The sequence below is a fragment of the Balaenoptera physalus genome (assembly GCF_965194825.1).
Source record: "Balaenoptera physalus genome assembly, chromosome: 1".
In the NCBI taxonomy this organism is placed as follows: Eukaryota; Metazoa; Chordata; class Mammalia; order Artiodactyla; family Balaenopteridae; genus Balaenoptera; species Balaenoptera physalus.
In genome coordinates this window covers 90003083-90021784 of record NC_138882.1, presented here as the reverse complement: position 1 = coordinate 90021784, position 18702 = coordinate 90003083, and the positions used below count along the sequence as shown (strand labels likewise).

General features: G+C 38.5%; 1 pseudogene across 1 annotated transcript in view; it reads left to right on the top strand.

The window, feature by feature from the left end:
- LOC309655925 (flavin-containing monooxygenase 5-like) overlaps positions 1–18034 on the top strand; it is a 31998-nt pseudogene extending 13964 nt beyond the window's left edge. The window contains exons 4-8 of the transcript XR_014268607.1: positions 748–888; positions 4817–5016; positions 8761–9157; positions 9272–9473; positions 15475–18034. The product of XR_014268607.1 is annotated as a flavin-containing monooxygenase 5-like (transcript). The remainder of the gene's footprint in view (positions 1–747; positions 889–4816; positions 5017–8760; positions 9158–9271; positions 9474–15474) is intronic.
- The last annotated feature ends 668 nt before the right edge of the window (positions 18035–18702 follow it).

The window sequence follows — 18702 nt, the reverse complement described above, 5'->3', positions numbered from 1 at the left end:
TCTGACTTATTTCACTTAGCATAATGCCCTCTATTCACGTTGTCACAAATGGCGAAATGTCATTCTTTTTTATGTCTGAATGATATTCCATTGTACATATACCACATTTTCTTTATCCACTCAGCCATCAGTGGACATTTAGGTTGTTTCCCTAAGATTATTTCTTATTACAGCAACTGATTCATGCCCACCTCCCTAACATGATTGTCTTTATTTTACTATAGGCATGTAAATTGTCACTGACATGGGAGGTAAAAGGAAATGGCATTTCCTGTGCAATTGTTGGCTGGCCATGGACCTTGGTGACTGAAAACACTGTAATATTGTAATAACTTTGTATGTTGCAAAATCCATAAAAATATCAAGTTCCTATGTTGTACATCTGAAACTGCTATAATATTATAAGTCAACTACACTTCAATTAAAAAAAATAGAGAGGATGAAAAGGCAAAAGAGAATGGAGATTTTCTGAAGCAGTTTGGATTTGTGAGTCCACAGGTCCAAAATACTAACAGATCCTGAATTAAGCAGACTACTTATGATAAGGAAAGCACAAGGTTACACTCTGAGGCTATGGGAAAAGAAAACAGGCAAAAATATTCAGAAAGGCAAGAGTGCACCTGAGTAAAAGGAGAACATACAGAGAAAATATGCATAAACTCTACACACTGCAAAAAAAAAATGAATGATTTAACAAATGATATCAGATAAACCATCACCCAGTAATTATTTTCCCTTCTCTTGCAGGAATTGAGAAGTTCAAAGGACAATGCTTTCATAGTCGAGATTATAAGAATCCAGAGAGTTTCACTGGAAAGAGTCATTATAATTGGCATTGGGAATTCTGGAAGCGATCTGGCTGTGGAAATTAGCCACACAGCCAAGCAGGTTTGAATTAGTAAATTATTTACTTTGCTTCACCAAGGAAGCTGCAGGTGGACCCAGCAGAGTGTATGGACACCTGCACACAGCCCATCAGTGCCAATGGCAAATGCAGGGCTTGGTTTCACTGCCTCAGTTGGCAACATTATGATTGATGATGTGATGGAGCCAAGGTTACAAGTTAGATTCCCATCATTCATTTGGCCTCACACTAAGGAATTTGGTCATGACCACAGACAGTGCTCATAATCTCACTCAGCTGTCTCTTCAGAGTGTGCCTCTGGCTCTGAAGAAGACCAAGTGATTGCTGGGAGAGCTTGTTAGAATGCAGCATTTGGAGTGTGGATCACCTGTTGGCCAGCAGAAGTGCTATGCTCTTATCTGAAGGAAAGTGTACTCAGTCATTGAAAGCTTTTCACTCATAGGATGGTGGGGGAATACTCTTCTTCACTCTTCTTTACTCCCCAAATGGAAAAAAGAAGCAGTCTAATCCTTCTAAAGACAACAATCCCACTACAGGGCATATACCCTGAGAAAAACATAGTTCAAAAAGAGTCATGTACCACAATGTTCATTGCAGCACTATTTACAATAGCCAGGACATGGAAGCAACCTAGGTGTCTATCGACAGATGAATGGATAAAGAAGATGTGGCACATATATACAATGGAATATTGTTCACCATAAAGAGAAATGAAATTGAGTCATTTGTAGTGAGGCGGATGGACTTAGAGTCTGTCATACAGAGTGAAGTAAGTCAGAAAGAGAAAAACAAATACCATATGCTAACTCATATATATGGAATCTAAAAAAAAAAAATGGTACTGATGAACCTAGTTGCAGGGCAGGAATAAAGATGTAGACATAGATAATGGACTTGAGGACACGGGGTGGGAGGGGGAAGCTGGGGCGAAGTGAGAATAGCATCGACATATATGCACTACCAAATATAAAGTAGTTAGCTAGTGGGAAGAAGCAGCATAGCACAGGGAGATCAGCTCAGTGCTTTGCGATGTCCTAGAGGGGTGGGATAGGGAGGATGGGACGGAGGCTCAAGAGGGAGGAGATATGGGGACATACGTATGCATATGGCTGATTCACTTTGGTGTACAACAGAAACTAACACAGTATCGTGAAGCAATTATACTCCAATAAAGATCTATTAAAAAAATAAATAAAAAAGAGAAGACATACCTGCTGCTGCTGTGTGTTTTCACCACCAGTAATGTCTCCCACCACGGAATGGACACGTCCTCCTGCAGAAATGTACAATCCAGTGAGCTACAGAGGTACACCTGGTTGAATGCAACCTTGAAAGAACTGACTAGTTTAGTAAAAGAAATCTACCCAGGAGCTAGAAAGGGTACATAGATCAATTCTGTGATTGTTTTATGGCACTTAAAACATTCAGCTATCAACTAAGAAGACTGGCAGTACCATGTCTAGGAGAAAGAAGACTGATGATTCTGTAACCCTGCAGTCTCACGAGTTCCCTGTAGGAGATCACTTTGACATAACAATCACCCCTCTAAATGGGGCACTGCCTCCTTCTGGCTACATGAGACCCTATTAAATTTTATTTACAGTTTCTTGGGAAAATAAGAAGCAATGCTTAATCTTCTTTAGTTTATATTTTTATGGATATATGTTATTAATATGTTTCCAAAATTGTATGAAGTTCCTAGAAATTTGTCAATGTCTTTGGTGTCCATGATATGTCTTGTTATAATGCAATTAGTCATAATTCCAGTTATTATCTTAAAATGTTATGTCACTGAAACAATCAAATTTCCTAGTCAGTTACATTAAAGTGAACTCTCATCAGGTCTTTAGAACTAAAAAAAAAAAAAAAAAAAAGACAACATGGATATCAGTATGAAAAGCAACCACTGCATTGTAGCACATACAAGCAGCTCTCCCCAGCCTTTGCATACAATTAGGTAACACAGAATAACATTCACTCTAAAGCAGTTTCTATGTCCTTGCGGTTTTTGAGTTGTTTGTTTTGTTTTTTGTATGATAGATTTTGAACTGGGAAGAAAGTATCTTCATTATAAATTCCTAGAAAAAGACATTATTGATACATTTTGCTATTCATGTCTTTATTGAATCATAATTTTGCTGGCAATAGGTAAATGCCTGGTTGTTCTTCAGTAACTTTAATTAAGCTGTGCTTCTCCACAAATTGTTTTTAAATTATTTTTAAAAATAGAAGTTTAATGCCACAACTTTGTTAAATGAACTTTACCCACAAACTCCGTTCAGTAACACTTCCTCTCGGTCTATCCCCATTGATCACCACAAAACTGATTTAATATATTACTCCACGAATTAATTCAACAAGCATTTATTAGGAAATAGGTATATAAACAATAAAGGGTATGGGTGCTATGATAAAAGAATGTACAAGGTATGTGGTGGGGACCGAAGGCATGAGCTTTCTTTAATACCATTGCTTGTTAAATGGTCAGTTGTAGAGGAGCTGGGCCTTACAAGCACTGAGCAATTGTAAATTGCCAAAGAACAAGGCAGCAAGAGCGGGTGGAGGTAAGGTGGTTGTGTCTGAGAGAGCTTTGTGACCTATGTATTATTGTCACTGTTTTATACATAGAGAACTTTTTAACTGAAGCTCTGAGCATTTACATTACTCATAACCTATATTTTAGAAGTTATATAGAGTGCACAAAAAGCCATTGATTCTTAAGACCATGCAGGCTCTTTCAACGGTGACACGTAAAAGTGCTTAATTGTGGTAGAGTTTAAGGTCACCATCGGTGAGAATATATGTATGAAGTACATGATTATCCCTCTATAGACAGGTCACCTTTTAACATGAACTGTTAGACAAAACACCATAAAACAATACACTTATATAGCTTACAACCCTGGAAACTATCTCCAGAGACTTTTATAATATAGAGAAAGTGATGCTTCTGCCAGGTAGTTGAATACCAAACTTTTATCAGCTCTGAATGTGGACTTTAGCCAACAGATAACAGAAAGACGGACCAGCTTCCTGTGGTTCTACTTGCAATCTTCAGTTTTTCCCTTAAATAATCGATGAAACATGACTTAAGCACAGGCTTTGGAGTCAGTCAGACTTAGGTTGGAAATTCAGCTCTACCATTTAGTAGCTATATGACCTCAGGCAAGTTATTCATCCTCTCCATGCTTCTCATCCATAAAAAGGACATAACAATACCTACCTCAAGAGGCTGTTGTATTGATTAAATAAAAATATAGATAAAGGACCTAATACAGTGACTTACAGGTTACAATTCTCAATAAAAGGAAGTGATGCTGATGATAGGTTGGGGACTAAAGGGTGTATATGCTCTACCTCCCATCTTGGAGAAAACACATTTGGAAAGATTAAAAAATAAGAATATATAATGTTAAATATCAATATAAATAAGTTTTTTTGTAATAATGTAAACAATGTCAAAGGCAAAATAAAGACTGAAGATTTTGGATTAAATGATGTCCAGTTGCTTTCAGCTTCACTGTTCCACGATTTTAAATGAGTTGGACAGGTGACAAGTGCTAGAGAAGTTCAGAAAATGGAGAGAAAATTATCAGCCAGAACAGTCAGTGGTATCTTCATGGAGGAGGGAAACTTGATCTGGATCTTAAAAATGAATAGGCTTTGGAGAATGAAGGGGATAGGGGGCTTTTCAGGGAGGCATAATGACATTAAACAGAAATGCGCTGGTAGTTCAGAGCAAGACAGTCTTGGTCAGTGACTACACCAATTTAATTGTAAGCTTAGTGTTTGAGAAGAAAACGGCAGGAAATTTAAAAATATATATATTGCCAGGGAATAAAAAGCCAGACTAATGAGTTTGAACTTCATCTTGAAAAAACTGGGTTCCCAGTCCTTCAGAGAAATGAGTCAGGGAATGGCAAAAACAAACATTTTTTCCCCATGCCTCAGGTTTTCCTCAGCACCAGAAGAGGGGCTTGGATCTTCAATCGTGTCGGAGACTATGGATATCCTTTTGATGTGTTGTTGACTTCTCGATTTCAATATTTTATGAAGAAGATTTGTGGTCAATCATTAGCAAATATATTTTTGGAAAAAAAGACGAACCAAAGGTTTGATCATGAAATGTTTGGCCTGAAGCCTAAACACAGGTATGTTCCCAGGCTGGGAGGTGGGCAGTAACAGCCAAGGCAAAGAATAAGGACTGTTCACATAGGCTAATAGTAGGGTTACCTCTATGTTTACATTAAGCAAGTCCACAGAATCTGAGATTAGATTTCTACCTTTCCCCAGGTACCAGTTCTTTTTACATGATGCCCAATAGCAACAACAAAATAGTAGTAGCGGGCAATGCATCATTCATTCATTCATCCAACAAACAACTAAGCATCTGTTAGGAGCCAAGCATTATACTGGCATGAGAATACTGAGACTAAAGACCTAATAGTAATAGTAATACTAATAATAACACCGTACTTTCTTGAGGACTTAATATAAGACAAGCACGGTGCTAAATGTTACACGCGTTATCTCATTTAATCCTCACAACAGCCCTATAGGTTGGTGCTATTTTGATCTCCATTTTGCAAATATAAAAATTGACACTTAAGAGAACCTAATTTGGGCTTCCCTGGTGGCGCAGTGGTTGAGAATCTGCCTGCCAATGCAGGGGACACGGGTTCGAGCCCTGGTCTGGGAAGATCCCACATGCCACGGAGCGACTAGGCCCGTGAGCCACAATTACTGAGCCTGTGCATCTGGAGTCTGTGCTCTGCAGCAAGAGAGGCCGCGATAATAAGAGGCCCGCGCACCGCGATGAAAAGTGGCCCCCACTTGCCGCAACTAGAGAAAGCCCTCGCGCAGAAACGAAGATCCAACACAGCCATAAATAAATAAATAAATAAATAAATAAATAAATAAAAAAAAAGAGAACCTAATTTGCCCAAGATCAGACAAGTAATAAATGACAGACTGGAGAAATGGATATTTCCTTTAATACTCTAACAAGAAGACAGACAATAGAATATGATAAGGAAATGCATGGATTCCTATGAGAGTATGAAGGATAGGAGTCCTCACACAGCCTACAAGGTAGACTGTGATAGCATTTCCAGAGGCTGATTTTAAATGCTGTTTTCCCTTTCAACTTCTTTTTATTTTATTTTTATTAAATTATGTATGTATGTATTTATTTATTTATTTATGGCTGTGTTGGGTCTTCGTTGCTGCGCGTGGGCTTTCTCTAGCTGCGGTGAGCGGGGGCTACTTTTCGTTTCGGTGCGCGGGCTTCTCATTGCAGTGGCTTCTTGTTGCAGAGCACAGGTGTAGGCGCGCAGGCTTTGGTAGTTGCAGCACGTGGGCTCAGTAGTTGTGGCTAGAGGGCTCCAGAGTGCAGGCTCAGTAGCTGTGGCACACTGGCTTTGTTGCTCTGCGGCATGTGGGATCTTCCCGGACTCAAACCCATGTCCCCGTGTCCCTGTGCCACCAGGGATGTCCAATGTTTAGATTTACTTCCTATAAAATAGTGAGTGCAATAAGCACCCATATACCCTTCACTTAGATTCACCTATTATTCACAGTTTACTATATTTGCTTTCTCCCTCTCCCTCTCTCTGGAGATAGATAGATCCATACATATATAGCATCCATATATATATATATGTATTCATACATTTTGTTTTCTGAACGATTCGAGAGTAACTTGCAGTCAATAAGACACTTTACCCTACATTCTTTAGCATATATTGCCTAAGAAAAAGGGCATTCTTTACATAAACATAATTATCACACTTAGTAAATTTAACATTGATAAAAATACCATTATCTAATATACTGCATATTCAAATTTCCCAAATTGTTTCAATAATACTTGTAGCTTTTCTTTATTTTTGGCCATGCCGTGTGGCTTAAAGTGTGGAGTCCTAACCACTGGACTGCCACGGAATTCCCTGTAGCTTTTTTATTTTTAAATCCAGGATTCTGTCAGGTATTACACCATTGCATTTAGTTGTCATACCTCTTTAATCTCTCAGTCTGAAATAATTCTCTATTTTTTTGACATGGATTTTTGTTTATTTAAGAATTGAAGCCATTTATTTTGCAGAAAGTCTCTAAATTTGGACTTTCATAGTTGTTCTTCCTCTATTAGATTTAGGTTAAACAGTTTTGGTGCGAATACTCATATGTTATGTTGGGCCTTCTTGGTGGATCACATCAGGAGCCATATGATAGCAGTTTACTGCATATTAATGATGTAGAATTTGATCACTTGGATTAGGTGGTATCTACTAGGTTTCTTTAGTGTAAAGATATTTTTTCCTTTGAAATTAATCAGTGGGGTGATATTTTGAGACTGTGTCTGCCAACAACCTTTCAGGCATTTATTTCACCCAATTATGGAAACTGTAGCGTCCATAACTTTGGTGATCACAAAATAAATTGAGGCTTTATGGAATAATAAGAGATAGTCAAACAAACAGGGTAAGGAAGTAGCATTCTAATTATAAATACAAGGTCTTGGAATAGCAAAAAATACATTATGCTCTGAGACCTGCACATAGTTTGGTTTGGCTGGACTATAGGCGAAGATGGAAGAGTGACTGAGTACATCTCCTGGTTCACTGGGCAGATACATGAAAATGTTTGTATGCTCTGCTAAATAAAAAGTTTAGAATGAAGACAGCCCAGAGCCATTGAAAGATTTTAAGCAAGTGAGTGACATAATAATAAATATATTTTGGAACAATCACTCCAAAAATGATGTAGAAGATAGATTGAAAGGGGATGGAGCAGGAGGCCCTAAAAGACAGCTGTAATGGCCCAGGTGAAACAGAATAAGTAAAACTGTTCTGGGGATGTTAAGAGGAGAAAGGGTGGCCTTGGTGACCAGATGTAAGACTCACAGTTTTGTGGCTTGGGTAATAATGTGGATGGTGGTACTGTTATTGAAAAGGAGTAAGTTTGGAGAGAAAGATGAAATGATGAGGTTGGAATGAGAACAGAATCTGTACCTAAAGGTTTGCATCAAAGAATTACTAAATGCAGCAAACAAGTAATACTGTTTCAACATATCTTGTTCCTAAGAAGAGGCCAGCTCTGTCTGAACATGATGGGCTGAGGATTCTCAGTCTGTTAACACAGGATCCAAGGATTCACACTGCTTTTAGAAAGGTCCAAGATTCTGCACCTTATCCTATGCTATTTCTAGGAAATACTACTTACCATGCCCAGAGGAGCTCAAGAGAGTTCATAAAAAACCATTTTGATATAAATCCTAAAATCCTAGGCTGTGTGACCTTGGGCAAGCCACTTAACTTCTTTAGGCCTCAGTTTCCTCATCTATAAAATCTGGATAATGACAATTGTCCTGCTTCCTTCGTTGGGTTTGTGTGAAACTCAAATAAGTTAATGTATGTACAATCAATTTATAACTGTAAGTCACTATACACATGTAATTTATTATACCATTTGGAAAATGATGGTCCAAGCCTAGCTCTTGCACCTTTGAAGCGGAAAAGAGACTCAACAGAATGCTGGTAGTCCAGTTCTGCAGATTTCTTGACATATGGATAGAAGCTACTAGACTGTGGCCTTATCATATCACTGAGAGCATTATTAGTCCTTGAGAAACCATGCATGTAATCTTCAAACAAAACAATCCTTCCCTCACTTCTCCAGCACCTTCTCTTTCAATGCCATCAGGGTCCAACTTTTACTCTGAGATCCTTATCTTTATCAAGCTGGTATACATTAGACCTTTCCCAAATTTCATGAATAAAGGGAGACTATTGGCATATTGACTAACCACCTCAATCAAAGTAGAATTTTACTTACATGGTAATGATCTCTCTCTCTCATGATCTCTCTCGTTTTTCCTTGTTTATCATCTTTCACAGACCTCTGAGTCAGCAACCAACTATAAATGATGATCTGCCAAACTGCATAATTTCTGGCTTGGTGAAGGTGAAAACAAATGTGTAGGAATTCACAGATACAGTGGCCATATTTGAGGATGGCTCCAGGGAAGATGACATTGATGCTGTTATCTTTGCTACAGGCTATAGCTTTGCCTTTCCGTTTGTTTTTTTGTTTGTTTGTTTTTTGTTTTGGTTGCGTTGGGTTTCTGTTGCTGTGCAAGGGCTTTCTCTAGTTGCGAAGAGTGGGAGCTACTCTTCGTTGTGGTGCATGGGCTTCTCATTGTGGTGGCTTCTCTTGTTGTGGAGCACGGGCTCTAGGCGTCTGGGCTTCAGTAGTTGTGGCTCCTGGGCTCTAGAGTGCAGGCTCAGTAGCTGTGGTGCACGGGGTTAGTGTCTCTGCGGCATGTGGGATCTTTCTGCGGCATGTGGGATCTTCCCGGACCAGGGATTGAACTCGTGTCCCCTGCACTGGCAGGCAGATTCTTAACTGCTGCGCCACCAGGGAAGTCCTGCCTTTCCTTTTCCTGAAGATTCTGTCAAAGTAATCAAAAACAAGATATCCCTGTATAAAAAGGTCTTCCCTCCTAACCTAGAAAAGCCAACTCTTGCAATCATAGGCTTGATCCAGCCCTTGGGTGCCATTATGCCTGTTTCAGAGCTCCACGGACACTGGGTCACTCAAATATTTAAAGGTAAGTGACCATGTAAGATGACTATCTAATTTCTTAGTGGTGTGTTTAATTATGTTTATGTTCTTGCTCATAAATAGCTGAGACAGTATGTATGATTGTAACAGTGCCTAGCACAAAATTAGTGCTCAATAATTAATTTTTGAGGGAATATAAAGTAGTAATTTATAACCACGGATATATAGCAGAATCTACTAGGAAGTTTTCCCAGAATGGGCATGCTTTGCCTGATGCTGTTTATTTAATAAGTCTTGGGTGGGGCAGACATAAGAGCCCCACATTTGAGAAAATGTTCCCCAGGTGATTCCAATGTGCACTCCAGTTTAAAATCCACTCATCTAGTTTTGAGACAACTAATATATATTTGTGAAGCAAAAGAATTTAATCTTCTTTAATTATAGTTAGAGAAAGTCAAATATAGAAGTGCTGTGATTTGATTTAAGCCAAAAATTAAGACCTGGTTAAAGACTAGTCCAGAATGTAGAAAATTCAGCCATTCGAATTCTCACTTTCCTCTCTTTATATTCCCTCTTTCAGAAAGTTTTGGCTAGGAGAATGTGAGAAAAAAGTTTGAGGTTTGAGATAGTAGGCTCAATATGAATCAAAAGAATGATGTGGCTTCCAAAAGACTTCACTATATCTGGCATTATTAAAAAAACATAATGTCCTGGAATTTACAACTGTTCTTCCTTGAACTGGTCAGACCACACCCAAAGATATTTAAAAAGTGAAACTGTAGTACGTTAAAAGGAGCGAGACAAGAATGGTTAAGGGATTTGAAAATGTGCCATTTGAAGTACAACTAAAGGAGCTGGAGAGGTGTGGCTAGAGAGGATAAGATTTAGGGGAGATATGAAAGTTCCATTCAGATATCTAAAGAGATGCCCCAAGGCAGAAGGTTTTATTTCCTTAGTATCTCTTCAAAGGGTTGAACTAGAAACACGGAGCGAAACTTTGAGGGTTTGCACAATATCAGCTTAACATTAAAAATAAACTTTTGCCAGGCCAATGTGGAGTAGATTCAAGCCTCAGAATAGGGAGAAATCAGATGATTTTTAAGGTCCCTTCTAACAAAGAAGTTCCTTGACTCTATGATTGTTATAATAAAATTTGCTACCATTACTAATGTTTAATTAAAACCATTCAAAGTGCTGGTTGAAATTACAGCATCTTCTCCCCTAGTAAAGATCCTCATGGTAGCAGAGAAAAAATAAGCAATGGTGTTAGAGCTGATAGATAAAAAACTTTTCCAAATTTCCTCAAAGTTCTTTCATTTCTTAATTCCTTTCAATTCTATCCAGTAGATCATGTACTCCTTGAGCACTGGACCAGCAATCCAATGCAAGTAAACCATTAAGTTGGCTTAATTCCAGTCATATAAATTGGATCTTTTAATTGGGTCAATTAAATAAGAGGAAAAAGTTGCATTAAAATAGGCCACAGCATCTTAGTACACTTAGAACAACTGAGACTCTTTTCCAGGACCAAGTGAACCATTGAGAGGATTAAGAAAAATGAGTATTTGGAAGATTCTGCATCATGGCCACAGCATTAGGGGATCTTAGGGGAAATACACAAAAAGCCCAGTTTCCTCTGCTAGCAAAGCTTAGTGCTAATTCCTCCAGCTTTCTTTTAACACTTGGAAGGAAGGAATCATCAGAGAATCCCTATAACTTTATCAAACTTCCAACAGGAACCCTGAGTTTTTTGTTGTACCCATAGCCCTACTGTCTCTGCCTACCAAATCCTTGCCTTTCTCATCTCTGAATTCTACCTTCACTGTGCCAATTTTAAGACCTTACTTAGAATCAGCTAGTTTCTCCCATTCTTTCACACCTGCCCAACTCAGCCTGTCCTCTTCCCTGGCCTGTCCTTTCCCTACCAAGCCCCATTTCCCTTCTTCCTTTGTTCTCTAGAATTACTATTCTCTTGTCAAGAAAATATTCCACCCTTTTATAGAACACTGAACCCACTTGCTTGCCTTGACAGAAATCTAGTTTTCTTTTGTCTCATTTGTAGCCCTCTCAAGAGCCCTTGCAAGTGTTCCACTTTCATTTAGTAACTTTCTTCCCTTGAAAACCTTGCAAACTGTATGAAATGATACCAATTCTCTGGATCACAAGGAGGCATTATGTCATACCATGGCATTCAAGTTCCTCCACAAATTGGATACAGGCTGCTTTCTCAGGCCCATCTTTCACTAGTCTTTACCATCCATCCAACAATCTTCTAGATGCACTGAATGACTTACCCACTATGCAGCAAACACAGCAGGTACTCTTGTACCCTGTGCCTTTGCTTCTGCTGTTCTCTCTGCCTGGTATGCCTTCTCTTTACTCGTTATTTGTGTGGAAAAAGCCTATTTCCTCCCTCTCTTTGTAGTATATTGAAAGCTCTTTAAGTAAAAGTATCATGTTTATTTGCCTTTGTCTTCCAAGACTAGACCAGTGCTTAGCACATGGGAGGTAGCTAATACATCTCTATTCAATGTCTGCAAGTTTAGTTTTGGAGGTTTTCTAAACTCTACAGTAGAAAGTTCTTATCTGAGGATCTCAGCTTATAGACTACTTTCTCAATTTCCAGTCATGGTAAAGGCTGGACTGGACTGAAAGAGCAGAATGGCAACCACACCTCCTTTCTCTTGTAACATTATCTTTAGATTAAACATGCAGGGACTAGTCAGGATTACATAAATACAATCTGCCTTAGGCCTGAGAGCCCACTGAAAGACTTAGTTCCACAGAGTTATAATTCAGGCTCGCCCCTTTTGAACCTTGTCTTGCAACCCTTAGGAAATCTCTGAACTTCAGTTCCACACTGTTCTTCAACAACATTCTTCAGCTAACATTTACTGGCCTCTTAGTATATGCCAGACCCTCTGCTAGGTGCTGGAGATGCAAATATGACCAAACAGAAAATTCTTATCTTTACGGAACTCAGAGTCAAGCAAGGAAGACAGACAAGTAAACAGACATTTAATGTGTTCATTCATTCAGCAGATACTTACTATATTCTAATCAAGTGTCCATTAACAATGTAGACAAGCTGGCTATGGGAGCAGGAAGGAACAAGTACCCAATTCTCCCTACAACTGCAAATACACTGTAAAGGAAAGTTAGAGTTTACTAAAAGGACAAGGACATTTTGACCATAACAGAAAAGAGAACAATTCATGATATTTATGCAAAGTTAGAGAAAAATGACAGAATAAACCAAGTCCTAAAAACTACAAGGAGTTCAGAATTCTGGAAAACAAAGTATTACAGGAATTAAAGAAAATGAAGCTGGAGATATTTATAGAGGCAAAGCCAAGAAAAATCCTTAGGTGCCATGAAAGAAGTTTACATTCAGTGTAGGCAACAGAGAACATTTGAAGGATTTTAACTGGGAGAGGGGGAGTCAAATCAGATCTGTAATTCAGAAGATGTGTTACAGGGGAGTGAAATGGGAAATAGGTCAGTTTCAAGCCTGTGATAAAAGTCCAAGTAAGACATGATGAGGGCTTTAAACTAAGGTAAAGGAATATGGGGAGACAAATTTGAATGAAATTTCACTGGTGAATTTGAAAGGATTTGGATGGAATGTATGTTGGAGATGAAAGAGAGAAAAGAATCTGCTCAGGTGCTATGGCCATTGATTTAAACTGGTAATATAAGAGGAGGAGCAAGATAGGAAGGAGGATACTCCTAGTTGCAGGGCAGGAATAAAGATGTAGACATAGAGGGCTTCCCTGGTGGCACAGTGGTTAAGAATCCACCTGCCAATGCAGGGGACAGGGGTTCGAGCCCTGGTCCGGGAAGATCCCACGTGCCACAGAGCAACTAAGCCTGTGCGCTACAACTACTGAGCCTGCGCTCTAGAGCCCGTGAGCCACAACTACTGAAGCCCACTCGCCTAGAGCCTCTGCTCCGCAGCAAGAGAAGCCACCGCAATGAGAAGCCCGCATATAGTAACAAAGACCCAATGCAGCCAAAAATTTAAAAAATAAATTAAAAAAAAAAAAAGTTGTTGACATAGAGAATGGACTTGAGTACACAGGGTGGGAGGGGGAAGCTGGGGCGAAGTGAGAGTAGCATTGACATGCATACACTACTGAATGTAAAATAGTTAGCTAGTAGGAAGCAGCAGCATATCACAGGGAGATCAGCTCTGTGCTTTGTGACCACCTAGAGGGGTGGGATAGGGAGGATAGGAGGGAGGCTCAAGAGGGAGGGGATATGGGGACATGTGTATGCATATGGCTGATTCACTTTTGTATACAACAGAAACTAACACAGTATTGTGAAGCAATTATACTCCAATAAAGATCTATTTAAAATAAATAAATAAATAAATAAATGAAAGTATCTTCTAAAAAAAAAAAAAAAGACATGTTGCCTGAATGAGGAAACACTGCAACAACAGTACCAATGAATTAAGAAAGAATTGCACCACTGGGTAACGTACACATTTTTATACATTCCTATCTATCTACCTATCTAATTTATAGTGATTTTTTGTTTGGTTGGGTTTTTTTTGGATGAATTGGCTGCCTCTCACAGGCAGAAAATGGACCTCTTCCTCCATAATGTTTTTAGTTAAGAGAAGTAAAAGTTATGGTTGTACTATTAGAAATAATTTGCAAATCAACTCTCAAAATGTGTTTCATGAGCCTCTTAAAACCTGTGATTAACCTCAAATGAAGCATTTCAGTGATTCCTCATTGACTTATGAATATACATAGTAATTCCCAAGGCTAAAATGAAAAGAACACATGGCAAAGCACAGAAGCCTATTTCTTGAGTGTTGAATTTCTGAGTCTCATGTTTTAAGAGGGACACACCAGGATAGTTACTAGAGTGTGCCCAGAGAAGTGTAACCAATGTGGCAGAGAACGTGAAACCTGTTATATGGGGGACTAGTACTATTAAGGCTTTAACGCTAATAATGAGAAGACTTAAAGAAGTTATGACAGTTGTTCTCAAGTGGTTCAAACGCTGTCATTTTTTAATACTAGACTCCTTGGCCCCAGAAGGCAGAGCTAAGTCCACTAGTGCCAGTTGCATACAGCCAGGTTCTGGGGTCAATGAAAAGAATAATGTTCCAGCAAGTAGAGCAGCCAAACAATTAAATCATCTCCTCAGGTGATGAGATCCCCATCACCAGAGATATTTAAGGAGGAATGAGATAACCACTTGAATGTATTTGTAGAGAGAAGGATTGTATTAGGTAAGATATATTCCCATTCTAAAATTACACTTTCCAGAATTTTGTGGAGTAACACTTTAGAGTTAGATGTGGCTAAAGTTTTCTACATGGCATAGTGCCTGTAAATCTGGGCATAAGGCTAATCATTTAAATTGAGAGTTGTCTATGTCAACTTAAATACTATTCTACCTTTGTCTAGCCATGTCCTTGGTGTTAAATTCCTGCTACTGGAACTGTTCATTTGTGCTGAAATTTATCTGTTAAGATTTCGTATTATGAGTTGCCCTTGACCTTACCCTTCACTCTCAGTAAATCAAAAAATTTAGAAGGTAAGGCTTATCTTCCATGGAGATTTAGGCATAAAACAGGACTGAGAGTTTACTTTTACTTCCTTCTCCCTGAGGTATAAAGCCTCTTTGTTATTAAGAGTACAAGTACAGGTGTGTTTCCCATATTCCCCCCACTCTTTTACTTTGTACCTCATTTTCCGTATACTTTTAAGGCCATTTATCATTTCCTCATGTCCATATTTCATTTCCCAATTGAAAGACTATGTTAGGGAGGAGGCAGGTATTGGTTGGAAAGCAGATTAGGAGAAATATCTTCCAAAGGCAAAGTAGAAAAGAGTAAGCTACTGAGGTTAATATGATTATATTCTGGTGGTGGTAGGGTAAGGTGATCAAGTGAAGGTGTAACCTCCTTGCTACAGACAACTAACCTGTATTCCTTTGAATTTTGCATAGCATGGTAATTGTTAATAGGATTAGTGTTCATACTGAGGTAATTTTACACTTAAAATTTTGATTTTTCTCTTTAGGGATAAAGACATTGCCCTCACAAAATGAAATGATAAAAGAAATAGCTAAGGTTCGAGAGGATATGGCCAAAAGGTAAGAATTCTCCTAGGAAGATAGGTGGTTATTTTTTCCTACTTCTTTCTTAATAAGAGCAATGTTGTACTGTATTTATTGTCCTTGTGTTTGTTTAAGGATTTAGATTATATTTTGAAGGAAAAGGAAATAATAGTTTGTGACAATAGATTAGAGAAATACCACCAAGTGGTTTGAATATGGATGGGAAAGGAGAGAAAAGCTTAAGAAAATTCTATGTTTAGGGCCTAAAAGAAAAGTCAAGTAGGAAAAAGCACATGGAGAGAAAACCAGGTATATTATTTTGGCAAGGATTACTTGAAGGGCTATTAGAGCTGCCAGAGAGAGGAAAGGCAGCGATGAATTAATGAGACGTAGATATGGTTAAATTACAAATCTGTAGGTAGATTTACAAATCTGCAGAGGCCACTTTGCTGGCTGTCATGTGACAGCATACTCAGGTCACAGTGGCTCTTGGTATGAGTAATCTATATGATCTGGGAAGGTGGTACCATCAGCCAGTATTTTAGTGATTGGGTGGACACATTTAGCAATCTGAATTTCAGAACTTGTGCTTATTCACTTGGTGATCTTTATTTGAACAAAGTTATGTTGATGCAGTTCCTAGATTTTTGTGGAAAAGTCAGAGGCACAATCATCCCATGCCCAAAGACGTGGTTTTCTTCAATTGATTATACCAGCATAACTCTCCCTTCTGCAAGGAGGAGAAAGACATTTTTTATTTAACCCTGATACCCTTTCTACGTGCTCTCCTATTTTCCTCCTCCCTTTCACTGCCAAACTCCTACAATAAATTTTCTACATTATATATATTGACTTGTAATACTTTCCTCTTTGTTCTCAGCTTATCTATTTCTTCCACATCCTTCAAGGACTTATCATAGCTCTATTTTAACTACCCTCTTCTACATTTTTATTTAGCAGTCTTAAATTACGATTTACCAAAAGTCTTACATTCTTCTCTGTTTCATGTGTATCTATCTTATCTAGTCCAGTGGATTATAATGCTCTTAAGGATAGAGACAGTGTCTTTTCTTTCTTCTCTGTTTACTACAGCTCCTAGCCCAATATTGAGCCAAGAGCAGATTCTCAGAAAGCATTGATTAATTGACTGATTGACTGAATTCTTAATAGGCCAGTGTTTCCCTCTTCTCTGCTTCAGGTATGTGGACAGCAAACCACATAACATTCAGGGAGACTAATTTGAAGAGGTCAGTTATGTAATAAATTAGGATTGATGATAAGTAAATATAGGGGGTATTCTTCTTATAACAGTTCTTCTTATGTCAGACATTGTAGTTATGAAAAACAAAGCAAATGAAATGAAAACCAGGGACTCCAGTTGATGTCCAAGTGCTCCTGTTGATTCTGTTTTCTCATCCATAGAACTTTTGCTCTGTTCTTGTCTTTCCAAGAAGTAAACTAAGTGTTAGTTGTTGGGCATACTGAATTTCATGAAGAAAGCTACTGGATGTACCAGCCAAGTGTGTTCATAAATAAGCTATGGTGTAATACATTTTGGGATTGCTGCCTATTGCTTAACCAAAGAATAAATTTGAACATCTGAAAGAACATTAGAAATTATTATCTTTCCCAATGTACAATAAATAAGAGAACCAGAAATGTGAGAATGACAACTTCCTCTTAATAACTGTTCGTACAATTCCCTGCTATTTTGCCTAATTACACCTGTGGAAATGCTTTTTGAGTATTAGAAGGTCTTTTTTCTTCCATAATCCTTGTGATACTGGGGATTTATCCTCTATTAAAATGGACCTAGTATCTTTTAATCTGCAGACTATTCTAGTTCAAAAGTAAATTGAAAGCCGCTTCTTTTGCATTTCCTTCTTTTAACATATAAATTTGCCTCTTTCAGCATGGAAGTTTTTTGAATTAACAGTCTTTTGATAATATAATTCCTAGTTATCAGTAATAAGTACCTCAGTTTCCTCTTTAAATAAAAGGCATGTAATTCTAAGTTCATTGACGCTCTCATTTTACTTATAATATGAAAGGTTACCAAAAAAAAATCATTGGTTAAATTCTAAACCAAGGTAAAAGTAAGATGTGAATAGGAAAGTGAACTCAAAACAACTCAAGATACAAAGCCCTAGTTATGGATGAATGTGTATTAATATTCATCAATTTACAACATCTTGCTTTTGTAATTATACTGAGAGGTTATATCATTTTCCCAATTATATTATAGAAGAAAAAAAAATGCTTTCTTGTAGTGCCAGAAAGTAAGGAAGTTCTCAAAAAGCAAACTGATGAGGGTATGTCGCAGGGACACAGGAACCAACTGAAAGTGGTTCCAGTGGCCAAAGCTGGAACAATTTGAACAACAATATAAATTACCTAGTATTGGACTATAATATAAAGTATAAAAAATACCCATGAGTCCATACTGATATAAATAAGTGATAGAATAATAAGAGGGGTAGAATAGAGAAAACTCCCATACGGAAGAATTTCAAACAATTTACATAAATAAACTCTACCCTTCAGGAGGCGGAGCATAACTCCCCATTCCTTAAGTGTAGGCGGCATAGAGTGACTTCCTTCCAAACAGAATGCGTGAAATCTCGGCTTCAGTACCCCGGTGCTGAATAGAAATATGGAGACAGAATTTCGGAGGAAAGAGAAACAGTAGCTTTATTTCTTTGCCAGGCAAAGAGGGAACACAGCAGGCTAGCGCCTCAAAAACTGTGCCCACCCACCCCACCCCACCCCCACCTCAGGAGAGGATGGTGAGAAGTTTTATAGTAATTGTTCAAAGAGGGCGTGATCAGCTTGGGGACATTCTTCTGATGGGTTGGTGGTGAGATAAGTAGGAGTCAGCATCATCAACCTTCAGGTTCCAATTGGTGTGGGGTCTACGTGCTTGTGGGCAGCATGCCATCGTTAATCCTTAACTTCTCCCACGTGGAGGGGGTTTCAAGTATCTGAAAAACAGCTCCACGATATCTTTGTATCTGTTGGATGGAAAACCAGGACCTTGCCCCAAGGCTTCACTATTGTTTCTCTTGACTGTTTCTCCCTGATCTCACATCCCCTCCCTTCCCTAATTAGCAACCGCTTGAATCTGCCCGTTGGAAGTCCGGAAAGGTCATGGAGTCTGAATGAAGGCTATTTCCTGTAATCAAAGAAATGGG